Below are 12,393 nucleotides of genomic sequence, written 5' to 3' on the forward strand. Positions count from 1 at the left end.
ACGAAGGAGATATGGCTGAATGACGTAGCTGCATCATATATTGATAAGCTTCTTTTCATCAAGTGTGATGATGGTTAGCCGCGAAAGGTGACCTCCAAGGAGCTTGGCCCTACTTCGTGTCATGACACGTGGCATGTCTTCCACTTCTTACACTAAGTTCCATGCACCCGCGTCAAACCCCTCCACTTCAAAAGGAATTGCCCTCAATTCCGGATCATCATCACCAATATCATCTTCAAAGAGAAAAGGAGCAAGATCACCAACATTAAAGGTTGCATGAACACCAAAGTCTCCCGGTAGTTTGAGCTTATAAGCATTAGGTCCAACTCTTTCCACAACTTCAAAGGGGCCTTCGGATCTTGGCATGAGCTTGTTCTTTCTCTTAGCCGGGAATCTTTCCTTTCGAAGATGGAGCCACACAAGATCACCTACATTGAATTCCCTTGGCTTTTTGAATTTGTTTGCCCTTGCCTTGTAACTCTCATTTGTCTTCTCAATTCTCTTCTTGACATCTTCATGAAGCCTTTTCATCGTTTCAACTCTATCTTTTGCCTCAAAGCTCAACTCCTCTTGAGGGATACTAGGCAACAAGTCAAGTGGTAGGCGGGGATTAAAACCATACACTACTTCAAATGGTGTTTTCCCGGTAGCTATGCAATGAGAGCGGTTGTAAGCAAATTCAATTTGAGGTAGCTTAAGATCCCAATCTTTCATGTGTTTGCTAATGATAGCTCGGAGAACGGTGGACATGGTACGATTAGTCACCTCGGTTTGGCCATCGGTTTGAGGGTGACTAGAGGTACTAAACAAGAGCTTGGTTCCCACTAATTTCCACAAAGTCTTCCAAAAGTAGCTCAAGAACTTAGGATCACGGTCCGACACAATACTTTTTGGAATGCCATGAAGCTTCACCACTTCTCTAAAGAACAAGGTAGCCATATGAGAAGCGTCATCGGTCTTATGGCAAGGAATGAAGTGAGCCATCTTGCTAAAACGATCAACCACAACAAACACGGAATCATTTTGCCTTTGAGTGCGAGGGAGAGCAACCACAAAATCCATGCTAAGATCATCCCAAGGGTGACTAGGGACCGGAAGAGGAGAGTAGAGTCCTTCACGGAATTGACTCTTAGCCTTGTGACAAGCCCCACAACGAGCTATCACATCTTGCACATCACCAAACATCTTGGAACCATGTAACTCATCAAGCATATCATCAAGTCGGGGAATAGGGAAGCGATACTTGATGGTGATGTTATTGATGGCCCTACTATCCACACACATCCTCCATGTACCATCCTTTTTCGGAACCAAAAGAGCCGGAACCGAACAAGGGCTAAGGGATTCCCTTACAAATCCTCTTTCAATCAACTCACCAACTTGTCTTTGAAGCTCTCTTGCTTCATCAGGGGTACACCTATAAGCCGGTCTATTAGGGAGTTGTGATCCGGGAATAATATCTATTTGATGTTCAATTCCCCTAATAGGTGGCAAACCGGGTGGGAGATCATCGGGGAAAACGTCATGGTACTCAACCAATACTTCCTTGACAAGGGGGTGGATTGGGTTCTCTCGCTCACTCTCTTGTGTTTCCCTAAGAAGACAAATAAAGACAATGTGTCCTTGATTTATCTCCTTTCCCATCTCATTTTCCCCAATGAGAAGGTTCTCTTTGATTGTGTTTCCCGTACCCAAGGGTTCTTTGTGTTTGATGGTAGGGGACAAGGGGTTGAGTACAATCTTTTTCTTATCCATCATGAATGAATAAGTGTTCTTTCTTCCATCATGCATCACATCTCTATCAAATTGCCAAGGTCTACCAAGCAATACATGACAAGCATCCATAGGCAATACATCACAAAGCACCTCATCCTTATATAACTTGCCAATTGAGAAAGAAAGAAGAGTTTGTTTCGTTACCTTCACCTCATTGTGATTGTTAAGCCATTGAAGCTTGTAGGGAGTAGGATGATCGGTAGTTTCAAGATTGAGCTTGCTCACCAATGTTGTTGAAGCCACATTAGTGCAAGAGCCACTATCGATGATAAGATTGCAAACCCAATCCTTGATGGTGCATCGAGTTTGGAAGATGTTTTCCCTTTGCTTTTCCGCTAAAGGGGTGGAAATGGAGTGAAGTGCTCTCCTCACTACAAGGATTTGACCCTCATCGGCGTCAACTACAATTTCATCCTCCTCATCATATATAGGGTCACCAAAATCCCTCTTCTCATCTTCGTACTCATCATCATCCATTTCACGAATCATCATAGCTCTACTATTTGGACACTCATTAGCAAAATGTCCATAGCCTCTACACTTGTAGCAAGTCTTTCGATTTCCCATCTTGTTGTGATCATCTTTGTTAGGAAAATGCATGGGAGCCTTGCCTTTGTCATCTTTGACAATGGGCTTGCTTGTCTCACCCTTTGGAGCAAAAGAATTCTTGAAGGTAGGCTTAGGATACCCACTAGCACTACTCACCTTGTCATACTTCTCAAACTTCAAAGCCACTTGCACCACTTGATCAAAACTTCCATGGGCATGCACATCAACCTTTTGCCCAAGCTTTCTTTCAAGACCACCAATATACCTAGCAATCTTATGCTCCGGTGCTTCCTCAACTCCACTCATGATAGAAAGTTTTTCAAACTCCCTAGTATACTTCTCTACCGACATAGTTCCTTGCTTAAGAGAGTTCAATTTAAGATAAGCATCTTGCAAATAATCTCTAGGCACAAAAGCCTTGCTCATATGTTTCTTCAATTTCTCCCAAGAAGTAATTTTTTATTTTCCATATTTCTTCCTACGATTCTTAAAGTTCTCATACCACAAAGAAGCATGTTTTTTGAGTTTAAGGATGGCCAATTTGAAACGTTTTCATCATTATAACCCTTATATTCAAACACATTCTCCATACTTCTAACCCAATCAAGAAATTCATTGGGATCAAGATTACCTTCAAAGTCCGGAAATTCCAACTTGATGTCTCCGTCACGGTTGTCCTCATGGTGTCGTTGGCGGTGTTCCCTTCTCCGGTGAGGAGAGTGAGAGTTATCTTCTTCACTAGGGCTCCTCCTCCTTCTAGGACTTCTTCTATTCTCCAAGACCTCAAGAAGTCTATCAAACTTCCTTTCTAGAGCATCCAATCTAGAGTTTTCATTGTAACCTTCATCATCTTCGTAATAGTATCTATCACCCATGTTTGAAGATAGAAAGCTTGTATTTTTGAGGGAAATTTCAAATTTTTGTGGGAAAAGATGAGATCTTTTGAGAGGAAGAAAGAGAAAATAAAAAAGGTAGGATCTTTCTAGGCTAATAACCTAGGCTCTTGATACCAAATGATATTTAATAACCAAGGAAAGACAAGTAAAAGGGAGGAGAAATCAAGTAACAACAAGTTCAAACCAACGAACCAAGATAACCTATCTCAAATTCACAAAGATAGATGAAATAGGGGTCTTAATCAAAGCCAACACCAAGTAAAGCTAAGATTAAGGTGTAACCACAAAGATTACAAGAGATGCAATCACAAAGAAAGCAAGATAATCACAAATATTATGGTAGAGAGTGAAAGTCTCTTGATTACAAAGTTCAACAAAAATTAATTTGCAAAAACGTCTTAAAACAACTTAAATAGTTCGCACAAACTGGCAGAAAAACGGGAAAAGGTTCGGCCGAACTCTGGGTAAGTTCGGTCGAAATTGTGGGTAGGTTCGGTCGAACTTTTTGAGTTCGGCCACTCCTGCAAAGATGAAAAAATCAGCTCTGAAACTGCCTGGGAGTTCGGGCGAACCACAGTGTAGGTTCGGCCGAACTTTCCTGCTTCTGGACAGCTCAACTTCAAACGTTCATAACTTCTTCGTTTCTTGCTCAAATTTGACATGTGACCAGTCTTTGGAAAGCTCTTGAACATTACTTTCACCTCCAACTTGAATCACCTAAACATTCCTTGTAACGAAGGAGATATGGTTGAATGAAGTAGCTGCATCATATATTGATAAGCTTCTTTTCTTCAAGTGTGATGATGGTTAGCCCCGAAAGGTGACATCCAAGGAGCTTGGCCCTACTTCGTGTCATGACACGTGGCATGTCTTCCACTTCTTCCACTAAGTTCCATGCACCCGCGTCAAGTGGAGAGAACGCGATCCGATTGGTTGGGGCTAGGGTGGATTGTGTCCCCATTAGTTCTCTATGCTTAGCATATGTTATGTTTCAATCAACCATTGACATCATGGAACGTGCATACATTTGTCTATTTAGAAAGGTTTTCATTCATTGGTGCTTGTTCCTATCTCTCGTCCAAATATGAACTTTGTGTTTTCTTTCTCTTTTTATGTTTCTTTTTCTTTTCTTTTTATTGCCTTGCCTTGGTTTTTGTTTAGAGTTGTGGGTTAAACTCTTAGGACACCCTCACGAGAGCACACTCGTCCACTAGGGCGATCTAGGGGTTTAAAGGGCTTGTATTTAGTTGCTAAAATTGACCGTGATTCCTACCAAAGTGAGTTAGTGTACATTCTTGTCTCCTTTAGTGTCTTAGATTTGCTTGAATAAATCACTCCCCTTCTCCCGTGTTTCATGTTAATTTGCTCGAGGACGAGCAAAAGGTTAGCTTGGGGGATTTTGATAAGTGACTTTTATGTCACTTTTAGGGTGTTTATTGAGTCGCTTTGCGGCTTATTTTACAATAATTTAGCCCATTTTGTTCTTTATTTCTTTTATTTGCTTATTCTCGTCTTTTATCTTTATTTTAAGTATTTTAGTAGTTTTTAATAGTTTTTAGTTTATTTTCTTATTTTTAGTTAATAATTCCTAGTTTCTCTCATTTTATTTATTTTCTTTTAGTTTCTAGTTTGTTTTATTTTATTTTATTTTATTTCATTTTATTTTATTATTTCTTTAGTTTTAGCATTTTATTTTACTTTATTTATCTTGTTTTATTTTATTTTATTTTATTTTATTTTAGTTTTTGTCCCTATTTCTCTCGGTTTTCTTGGTTTGTGTAGGATTGTGCTCGGAGGTCCAAGGTTCGAGGTTCAATATACGTGTCTCAAGTTTTGAGTCATAAATGGAGTCTCGAATTCAAGCCAAACATCATTCACAAGCTGTTGCCCCTAACCAACCTACTGTTGCCAGCTTATCATACACCCCACCATCACCTAAACCTACACCACACTCTCTTCACCACCATTCCCCTGCTCCCATAAACCGCAACCAACACCACCAAACAACCACCAGCAACCCAATTACTCACCAACACCAGCCACCTCACCCTACTCGCACCACCTCAACTCAGTGCACCCAAACCACCTGCTTTCCCCCAAAAACACCAACACCAACAGCAACAGCAACAAACACAACACCATCAACTCAACTCCAATACACCAACACCCCGCAACATCCCTCAAGATTCCACTCTCACCAGCCACCAAAATCACAACCAAACCACCACCTATCACAACCACCAGCAACCCCTGCTCACCTCACACCAAGAACCACCTTCAGCCACGCAATTCGCACAACAACCCAGCCACACCGCCCCAAACCACCTGAACCACCAACACCACCGCAACAACCAACTCCCCTGACCCGCAACTCCAATCAACAACAACCACCACCCGAACTCACCACCAATTAAGACAACCGTCAGCCACCAAAACAACAACAACAATTGCAGCCCACAACTCACAGCAACTCAAACTCACAGCCAAGCCAATTCGCGGCCGCGTAGCCCTGTCAGAAAGCGCACAAATTAGAGTCCAAAATCGAGTTGAGGCAGTAGCTTTGCGCGACCTGTGCGCGACATCTGTGCGGGCGCGCAAATGTGGGTCAATCACGAGCTTTTCACGTGATTTTAATGAAAATCGGACGGCCACGATTCCTTCAATTAATCCAAAGGCCGAGATCTGGTGATGCTAGATGATTGTGGTTGATGAACGGTGGTGATTGAGTGATAATTGCTGATGATGATGGAGTATGAACGGTGATGATGATGCGGGAATGGGTGATGAAAGTTCAGAGCAGCCACGAAGAGAAAAGCGATTGAATTGGGTGGTCTGGTGAAAATCGTGGGTTTGGGTGGGAATTTTGGGGGTTTTTTGTGTTTTGTTTTCATTTTTATTTCCTTTTTATTTATTTTAGTTTTGTTCTTTTAATTATTTTATTTAGTTTTATTTTTATTTTATTTTCTTTTGTTTTATTTTAAGCCTTGTATTATAAATACCCCTTTGGGGTTATTTTCTCAAAAAAAACTTTTTAATGAACATTTTATTTTAGATAGTTTAGATTAGTTTAGCCTATATTTTCTCTCTCTTAGGGTTAGATTCGGATTTTTCTCTGTCTAGTTTAGGAGTAGTGTAGAGAGAGAAAGCTTGGATTTCCATGGAATTTTTGAGAGGTTGAAGAAGCAACTTTGTGGAACTTCTTCTCATCTATTCAATGAGCATTTTCTAACTTTTTCTCATCTTTATTTCTTTACTTAATTCTTAGTTTTTGCTTTTTGTTTGTTGATTTGAGTAGATTAATTAGTTTATTTGTTTAATCTTGTTTTTATTCTTATTTTACCTTGTTTTCCATGTCTTTCTTCATTATGTTAGCTTAGGTCTTGTTCTAGGGAATTGGATGAAGGTTATATTAATGAATTAAATGATTGATTGTGATTAGTATGGAATTGTTTCTTGATTATTGTGTATGGGTGATGTTTTTATGGATTAGAATCTTTCTAGCTAATCGATTCTATGCTCTTAATTATGCTTTCAATCAATTGTGCGAGAGTGAGTTGGTTGAGTGCCCTAAATTCTTCCATACCTTTGCTAGGCTAGTTGCACGAGAGTGAATTAGTTTAGTAGGATAATTAATATGCTTAATTGTGCGAGAGTGAGTTAAATGTGTTGATGTTCCTAATTAAGGTCATTTTCATCTATTTGTATGATGTTGTTTAATACATTGATGTGATTGGATTCCACTTTCCCTAGTTTTAGTTGTTTGTTCTTAGTCGTGTTTAGTTTAACCTCTCTCTATCTCACAACCTTTCCTAGTAGTCTAGTTGGCACAAATTAATACACTTAGTCCTTTTAGGTTCGACCCTTTACTTGCCACTAACTAGTTTAGTGTAAGTTGAGGTATTATAAATTTTTAATTTGCCACTAACACAGCTTTTGAATCAAATGAAAGTAAAACACCTTCAAACATAGCTTTTTGAATCGAATGAAAGTCAAATACATTCAAACAAAGCTTTTGGAATCAAATGAAAGTATAACACATTCAAACGAAGCTTTTTAAGTCGAATGAAATGTAAATGCGTTCAACGAAGCTTATGAAATCAAATGAAATTCAAATACATTCAAACAAAGTTTTTTGAATCAAATGAAGAACAAACACATTCAAACAAAGCTTTTTGAATTGCATGAAAGTCAAATTCATTCAACGAAACTAATTAGATCAAATGAAAGTTAAACACATTCGATCAAAGCTTTTTGAATCAAATAAAAGTAAAACTCATTCAAACAAATATTTTTGAATAGAACGAAAGTCATACACATTGAAACAAAGCTTTTTGAATCAAACGAAAGCCATACACATTCAAACAAAGCTTTTTGAATCGAATATAGGACAAACACATTCAAACATAGCTAATTGAATAAAATGAAAGTAAAATGATTTCAACAAATCTTTTTTAGTCAAATGAAAGTGAAACATATGCAAACAATGGTTTTTGAATCGAATGAAAGAAAAACATACTCAACGAATCTTTTTGAATCGAATAAAAGTCAAATGCATGCAACGAAGCTAATTAAATCAAATGAAAGTCAAGCACATTCAAATAAAGCTTTTTGAATCAAATGAAAGTCAAACACATTCAAACAAAACTTTTTGAATCAAATGAAAGTAAAACACATTCAAACATAGCTTTTTGAATCAAATGAAAGTCAAACACATTCAATCATAGCTTTTTGAATCAAATGAAAGTCAAACACGTTAAAACATAGCTTTTTTAATCAAAGGAAGGACAAAAACATTCAAAGAAAGCTTTTTTAATCGAATAATTGTCAATTGATAAGTGACTTTTATGTCACTTTTAGGGTGTTTTTTGAGTCGTTTTCCGCCTTATTTTCCAATAATTTAACCCTTTTTATCCTTTATTTCTATTATTTTCTTATTCTCGACTTTTGTCTTTATTTTGAGTATTTTTGTAGTTTTTAATAGTTTTTAGTTTATTTTCGTATTTTTAGTTAATAATTCCTAGTTTCTCTCTTTTTCTTATTTTATTTTAGTTTAACCTTTTATTTTACTTCGTTTTATTTTATTATTTTAGTCTTTGTCCCGATTCTCCCTTGTGTTTGTTTTTGGTTGTAGGTGTTTTCGGGTCCTTGGTCGAATTTCAAGTTCAAATCGTGTTCATGGTCCGAGGTTTGAGGCAAATGCACAATACTCCTTGCACAAACAACCTGCTGCCCCTTTTGCTGCCCTCTTATCCTTCACCATACCTCACCTTAACCTCCACCGCACCAAAACACCAAACTTCCCCTGCTCCCTCTACTTTACTGCTCCTCTACTCCAATTCATACACACCAATTCCTGCAACCACCCAACTTCCTCTCCTCAACCACCATCAGCCACCGGTCGTCATCCTCCCCACAACACACATCACAACCACAAACTACAGCCGCGTCAACCCACCTTCCAGCCACCGCGCAACCCACAACAACAGCAATCCCCCTTGTTGCCTCTCAATCAGCGCCGCACCCCTGCCGCAGCAACCTACTTCACCACCGCACCAATTTACACCCACAATCGGCCGCACCGATGCTGCACTCGCAACAATCACCAGCAGCAGCAATTGCGCCACATTAAACAGCCAATCCGCAACCCATCGAACCAAATTCACAGCAAGAAGCTACCTAGATAACTGCGGGCACGCATCCCTGTCAGAAGGCCCACGCAATTGGAATCCAAAATCATAGTCGAGACAGTAGCTTTGCGCGACCTATGCGTGATGTCTTCGCGGGCGCGCATTTCTGGGTTCATATTGAACCGTATCACGAGCTTCGCACATGATAATTTATGAGTTCAAACGGTTGATATTGAAGGTGAAGGACGATGCTTGATGATTACCGTTGATGATTGTTGTTGATGGTTGATGGAGGGTGATGATGCGTGGTGATGGTGATGAAGGAAATCAGGAGCAACCACAAAATGAAATTTGTGGGTCTGGTGGGAATATTGGGGGTTTTGGGGTTATTTTCCACTTTATTTTATTTTATTTTATTTTATTTTAGTTTTGTTTTTGAATTTAGTTTTAATTAGTTTTATTTATTTTATTTTATTTAACTTGTATTATAAACACCCCCTTTGGGGTTATTTTCTCTTAACTTTCAATCAACATTTCATATTACCTAGATTAGATTAGTTTAGCCTTTTTTTATTTTTCTCTCTCTTAGGGTTAGATTAGAATTTTCTCTCTCTAGTTTAGGAGTAGTTTTAGGAGTTTTTCAGAGGTTGAAGAAGCAACTTTGTGGAACTTCTTCTCATCTATTCAATGAGCATTTTCTAACTTTCTCTCATCTTTATTGCTTTGCTTAATTCTTAGTTTTTGCTTTTTGTTTATTGATTTGAGTACATTAATTAGTTTGTTTGTTTGATCTTGTTTTTATTCTTATTTTACCTTGTTTTCCATGTCTATCTTCATTATGTTAGCTTAGGTCTTGTTCTAGGGAATTGGATGAAGGTTATATTAATGAATTGAATGATTGATTATGATTAGTATGAAATTGTTTCTTGATTATTGTGTATGGATGATGCTTTTATGGATTAGAATCTTTCTATCTAATCGATTATATGCTTTTAATTGTGCTTTCAATCAATTGTGCGAGAGTGAGTTGGTTGAGAGCCTTAAATTCTTCCATTCCTTTACTAGGCTAGTTGCACGAGAGTGAATTAGTTTAGTCGGATAATTAACATGCTAAATTGTGCGAGAGTGAGTTAAATGTGTTGATGTTCCTAATCGAGGTCATTTTCATCTAATTGTATGATGTTGTTGAATGCATATATGTAATTGGATTCCACTTTCCCTAGTTTAAGTTATTTTCTCTTAGTAGTGTCTGGTTTAATCTCTCTCTATCTCACAACCTTTCCTACTAGTCTAATTTGCACAAGTTGATACACTTAGTCTTCGTGGTTCGACCCTTTACTTGCCACTAATTAGTTTAATGTAAGTTTAGGTATTATAAATTTCTAATTTGGTTAGGGTTAGTAGACCAACGACCTACTCTTACTTTCGATAATCAATTGCATTCAACGAAGCTAAATAAATCAAATAAAAGTCTAACACATTAAAACAAAGCTTTTTGAATCAAATGAAAGTCAAACACATTCAAATAAATTTTTTTAATCCAATGAAAGTTCAAACAAAGCTCTTTGAATCAAATGAAAGCCAAAAAAATTCAAACCAAGATTTTTGATTCAAATAAAAGTCAAACACATTCAAACAAAGCCATTTGAATCAAATGAAAGTCAAACACATTTAAACAAAGCTTTTTAAATCAATTGAATGACAAACATATTCAAACAAAGCTTTATATATCGATTGAAAGTCAAATGCGTTCAACGAAGCTAATTAAAATAAATTAAATTCAAAACTATTCAAACAAAGCTTTTTGAATCAAATAAAAGTCAACCAAAGCTTTTTGAATCGAATGAAAGTCAAATGCATTCAACGAAACTAATTGAATCAAATGAAAGTAAAATACAATCAAACAAAGTTTTTTGAATCAAATGAAAGTCAAACACATTCAAACAAAGCTTAATTAATCAAATGAAATTCAAACACATTAAAAAAAAGCATTTAGAATCAAATGAAAGTAAAACACATTCAAACAAAGGTTTTTGAATAAAATGAGAGTCAAATGCATTGAACAAAGCAAATTATATCAAATAAAAGTCAAATATACTCAAACATAGCTTTTTGAATCAAATTAAAGTCAAACACATTCAATCAAAGCTCTTTTAATCAAATGAAAGTAAAACACATTAAAAAAAATATTTTTTAATTGAATAAAAGTCAAACACATTCAAACAAAGCTTTTTGAATAAAATGTAGGACAAACACATCCAATCAAAGCTAATTGAATAAAATGAAAGTTTAATGATTTCAACAAAGCTTTTTGAGATAAATGAAAGTAAAACACATTCAAACAAAGCTTTTTGAATCGAATGAAAGAAAAACATATTCAATGAAGCTTTTTGAATCGAATAAAAGTTAAATGCATTCAACAAAGCTAATTAAATAAAATGAAAGTCAAACACATTCAATAAAAGCTTTTTGAATCAAATGAAAGTCAAACAAATTCAAACAAAACTTTTTGAATCACATGAAAGTAAAACACATTCAAGCATAGCTTTGTAAATCAAATGAAAGTCAAACAAATTCAAACAAAGCTTTTTTAATCAAATGAAGGACAAACACAAAGTCAAACACATTCAAATAAAGCTTTTTGAATCAAACGAAAGTCAAACACATTCAAACAAAGCTTTTTGAATCAAATGATTGAAAACACGTTCAAACAAAGCTTTTTGAAACAAATGAATGTCAAATGCATTCAATGAAGCTAATTAAATCAATTGAAAGTCAAACACATTCAAATAAAGCTTTTAAAATTGAATCCATTGAGAGTCAAACACATTCAAACAAAGCTTTTTGAATCAAAAGAAAGCCATACACATTCCAACAAAGCTTTTTGAATCGAATGTAGGACAAACACATTAAAACAATACTAATTGAATAAAATGAAAGTCAAATGATTTCAACAAAGCCTTTTGAGTCAAATGAAAGTGAAACACATTCAAACTAAGCTTTTTGAATCGAATGAAAGAAAAACATATTCAACGAAGCTTTTTTAATCGAATAAAAGTTAAATGCATTCAACGAAGCTAATTAAATCAAATAAAAGTCAAACACATTCAAACAAAACTTTTTGAAACAAATGAAAGTAAAACACATTCAAACATAGCTTTTTCAATCGAATGAAATTCAAACACATACAAACAAAGCTTTTTTAATCAAATAAAGGAAAAACCCATTCAAATAAAGTTTTTTAATCAAATGAAAGTCAAATGCATTCTACGAAGCTAAATAAATCAAATAAAAGTCAAACTTATTTAAACAAAGCTTTTTGAATCAAATGAAAGTCAAACACATTAAAATACAGCTTTTTGAATGTGATTCGGGTTGCCGCTGGTACTATTCCCTTTAAGTATTTGGGGTTCCTCTTTCTTCAAAAAAGTTGACTATTGCTCAATTCAAACCTCTTATTGATAAAGTGACTGCCAGGATTAATGGTTGGTCAGCTAGTCATCTCTCTTATGCTGGTATACTCCAGTTAGTGAAGAGTGTCCTGT

The sequence above is a fragment of the Chenopodium album genome, chromosome 9 (assembly GCF_948465745.1).
Source record: "Chenopodium album chromosome 9, dcCheAlbu1.1, whole genome shotgun sequence".
NCBI lineage: Eukaryota > Viridiplantae > Streptophyta > Magnoliopsida > Caryophyllales > Amaranthaceae > Chenopodium > Chenopodium album.